The sequence below is a fragment of the Cucumis melo genome, unplaced genomic scaffold (genome assembly GCF_025177605.1).
Source record: "Cucumis melo cultivar AY unplaced genomic scaffold, USDA_Cmelo_AY_1.0 utg001955l, whole genome shotgun sequence".
Classification (NCBI taxonomy): domain Eukaryota; kingdom Viridiplantae; phylum Streptophyta; class Magnoliopsida; order Cucurbitales; family Cucurbitaceae; genus Cucumis; species Cucumis melo.
Window position 1 is genome coordinate 6,119 of NW_026124866.1, and position 4,454 is coordinate 10,572.

At 30.9% G+C, this 4,454-nt stretch overlaps 1 non-coding gene across 1 annotated transcript; it reads right to left on the reverse strand.

Moving 5' to 3' along the window:
* Positions 1-768: 768 nt before the first annotated feature.
* On the reverse strand, positions 769-856 carry TRNAS-GCU (transfer RNA serine (anticodon GCU)). Its single transcript has one exon. It is a non-coding gene; the product is annotated as a tRNA-Ser (tRNA).
* Positions 857-4,454: the final 3,598 nt, after the last annotated feature.

Genomic DNA, 4,454 nt, shown 5'->3' on the forward strand with positions numbered 1-4,454 from the left:
AGTTTCATCGGTATCTGTCTTAATTCTTTCCTTTATTCAAGTAGTTTTTTTCGTCGCCAAATTGCCCGAGGCCTACGCTTTTTTGAATCCAATAGTAGATGTTATGCCAGTAATACCTCTATTCTTTTTTCTATTAGCTTTTGTTTGGCAAGCTGCTGTAAGCTTTCGATAATATTTTTAATACTGTCCGAGACAAATTCATGATTTACTAGAAAAAAAAAAAAAAAGATTCTAACTAGTTATAAGATCAGATAAGTTGTACATACAGTCTGAAGCTTTAAGTTGAATCCAATATTGAAATTATTCTATAGCTATGATAAATCTGGATCACTCTCATTTTCTTATTCTTACTTTTTTCCTTTGAACGACCCTCTTCGAGTCCCCCACAATATAGAATTGTGGGTATGAAATCCAATTTTGAGTAATCAAGGACTCAACTCTTAAAATTTTTTCCTATTTATAGAAATAACTTCACTGCATTTCTTGGTGTCAAACCAGATTAAAATAGAGAATCTATTCTCTTAAAAAAAAAATGATCTTGGAGATTGTGTAATGCTTACTCTCAAACTATTTGTTTATACAGTAGTAATATTCTTTGTTTCTCTCTTCATTTTCGGATTCCTATCTAATGACCCGGGACGTAATCCGGGGCGTGAAGAATAACAAAATCAGATTTTTTTTCCTTGCTTGATTTTGAAATGTTCTTAACATTTTATCTATTCCACATCTTTCCTCAACTATAAAAAAATACCAAGTAATTGACAGAAACGGAAAGAGAGGGATTCGAACCCTCGGTACAAAAAAATCGTACAACGGATTAGCAATCCGACGCTTTAGTCCACTCAGCCATCTCTCCCCAAATTGAAAAAGGATAATTACTATGATACATTGTATAAAAAATAGAAAATAAAGGCTTGAAAAAAGCCCTTCTTTATCTCTCTTTATTATCTTTATCTACCCCTTTATAGATATATAATTTCATTATATTGATATAGATAATTATCTAGATATATCGATGGATATCTATCAAATCGATAAAAACTTTTTTTTATTAGGAATTCCATTTAGATAAATTAGATTTCATTAGATAAGGGCTCAAAAGAAGAGATATCTTCAATCCTAATATATAAATAATACCAATATATTAAAGATTCATAAAAATATTTATAAATAAAAAGAAAGTACCTTTTTTAGTTTATTTCATCCGAAAAGCCCTTTTCTTTTTATTTTTAGTTCCACGGCCTGGCCTGGTCAGTACCTAGCCGGGCTTTTTTTGTTCCAATAAATCGTAGATCAAATTATTTATTTGATTTGAAAATGTTTTTGAAAAAAAAAAAAATAGAAACAACAAGAATCCTAAGAAGATTTATTATTTCAATTCCTATGATACAGAAAAAGATGATATAGAATCAAGGTTCGATTTCTTATTATTATTTTTTAGTACTTTACTAGAATAAAAAACTTGTTAATTAGTTAATTAAAACGAGTCCTCTTTTCCTAATCTCATTAGTGGCCCTGATGAAAATACGTCAACGCTCAAATTTTCATGATTATTTTCTGATCCGATCTTTTTATTACTTATTAATACGACTTATTTTCGTCTTCGACAAAAGGTCCATTTATATACAAAATAATTGCATTGTAGCGGATATAGTTTAGTGGTAAAAGTGCGATTCGTTCTATTAATCCCTTAATAGTTAAGGGATCCTTCGGGTTGATTAATATTCCGATCAAAAACTTTATTTCTTAAAAGGATTTAATCCTTTACCTCTCGATGAAAGATTCGAGGAAAAATAAAAATTCTCGTGATTTGTATCCAAAAATATGTTCTAAATTGAAAAAATTGGATCATGAAATTACGAAACATAATTTTATTGAATTGGATCAATACTTCCAATTGAAGGAATAAGGGATCCATGGATAAAGGTGGAATTTTTTCTAATCGTAACTAAATCTTCAATTTTTTCTTTGTATAAGGGAGATTGAAGCAAAACAAAATAGCTATTAAACAATGTCTTTGGTTTACTAGAGACGTCGACATCGTTTTTTTAGCTCGGCGGAAACAAAATACTTTTCCTAAGGATTATATTAAATAGAAATAGGGAACGAAATAAATAACTGGAAAGATTGTTATAATCTCCTCTTGTATAGGGATCATCTATAAAGCGGGTCCTTTTGAATGCATTCAGACGGAAAGGCTGACATAGATGTTATGGATGGTATTTTTTTTTGTTTACATCTTATAAATTTAGGAATTTATCCATCTTCCATAAAGGAGCCGAATGAAACCAAAGTTTCACGTTCGGTTTTGAATTAGAGACGTTCAGTTCAAAATGATGAATCAACGTCGACTATAACCCCTAGCCTTCCAAGCTAACGATGCGGGTTCGATTCCCGCTATCCGCTTATCTTATCTTATAATATTCTTATCTTATAATTTATATATATTATAAATAGAAATTAATTAATAATGGAATTACTCAAATAAAAATTTTCAATTTACTTAATTTTAACTAAATTTTAACTAATGTATTAGTTAATGTAATGCATCATTGAATTCAATATGCAATTTCCGGAATTCTCACACATTTTTTTTACGAACAAGAGAGGTGAAAATACGAAAAAAAAAATTGGAATCAAAAGCGTCCATTGTCTAATGGATAGGACATAGGTCTTCTAAACCTTTGGTATAGGTTCAAATCCTATTGGACGCAATTTTTTTTCATATATTTTTTTTTAGTTTTAAATTTTCTATATCATGTCAAGAAAGGAAAGATTTTGAATGATTTGAATAAGAGACGCTTATTTATTAATAGTAATTTATAAATTAGTTTTTAATATTAATTGTAACTCTAGTTTTAGATTTATTATATAAATAAACTAATAATTCAATTCTGTTTTATTTGAAGATAAGATATTAGTAGAAAGGATATTCAAATTCCAAATATTAAGATATTTATGATATTCTAAATATATTATTAGAAATATAATCTAATTTTAACTTTAACTATATTTATAAAAAAATTTCTTAATTGTATTTACATTTCATTTTAATATTGATATATATTTCTAGAAATATTATCTACTTTCTTTAATATATTTATATATATTTTTTATTTTATATAAATTATATATATATATATTCTACCTACTAACACCTAATAAATGAAAAGAATGAAATTATTTCATGTTTCAATTTTAACATTTGAAAGTTCTAAAATTGATTTATACTTTACTTGTTTTCTTTTATACTTGGTCTTGAAGTAGAAAACGTTCCATCTGTTCCTGAATAGCTTCTTTCAAAAGGGCTTCCGCTTCAGTGGTCAATGTCTTCGTAGAAGAGATTATTTCTTGAAACTGAGGTTTATTCGTTTTTACGTAAGTACGTAACTCAAGAAGAAATTTCCTTACTTGTCCAATTTCTAATGAATCAAGATAACCATTAGTTCCGGTATAAACAGTCATTATCTGTTCGTCTACCGTGAGAGGTGCTGATTGGGATTGTTTGAGCAACTCACGTAATCGTTGACCTCTTGCCAATTGATTCTGAGTAGCTTTATCGAGATCAGAAGCGAATTGCGCAAAGGCTTCTAATTCGGCAAATTGAGCCAATTCCAATTTTAATTTGCCGGCTACTTGTTTCATGGCTTTAATTTGAGCTGCAGATCCTACTCTGGAGACGGAAATACCCACATTAATAGCAGGTCTGATTCCAGCATTGAATAGATCGGCAGATAAGAATATTTGTCCATCGGTAATGGAAATTACATTAGTAGGAATATAAGCTGAAACATCTCCCGATTGGGTCTCAACTATTGGTAAAGCAGTCATACTTCCTTCACCTAAAGCAGAACTTAATTTAGCGGCTCTTTCCAAAAGGCGTGAATGCAAATAAAAAACATCTCCCGGATAAGCTTCGCGGCCCGGCGGTCTTCGTAAAAGAAGAGACATTTGTCGATAAGCTTGTGCTTGTTTGGAGGGATCATCATAAATGATTGAAGTGTGTTGTTTTCTGTACATAAAATATTCAGCCAAAGCTGCTCCTGTATAAGGGGCAAGGTATTGTAATGTAGCCGGAGAATCTGCCGTTTCGGCTACTATAATAGTGTATTCCATTGCGCCCCTTTCCTGTAAAGTAGTCACTACTTGAGCCACAGAAGATGCTTTTTGACCAATAGCTACATAAACACATATTACATTTTGCCCTTGTTGATTGAGAATCGTATCCGTGGCTACTGCAGTTTTACCGGTCTGCCTGTCCCCAATAATTAATTCTCGCTGACCACGTCCGATAGGAATCATTGAATCAATAGCAATAAGTCCTGTTTGAAGAGGCTCGTATACGGAACGTCTCGAAATAATACCAGGAGCGGGGGATTCAATTAACCGAGAGTCAGAAGATGAAATTTCACCTCGGCCATCAATAGGTTTAGCCAGGGCATTTATAACACGAC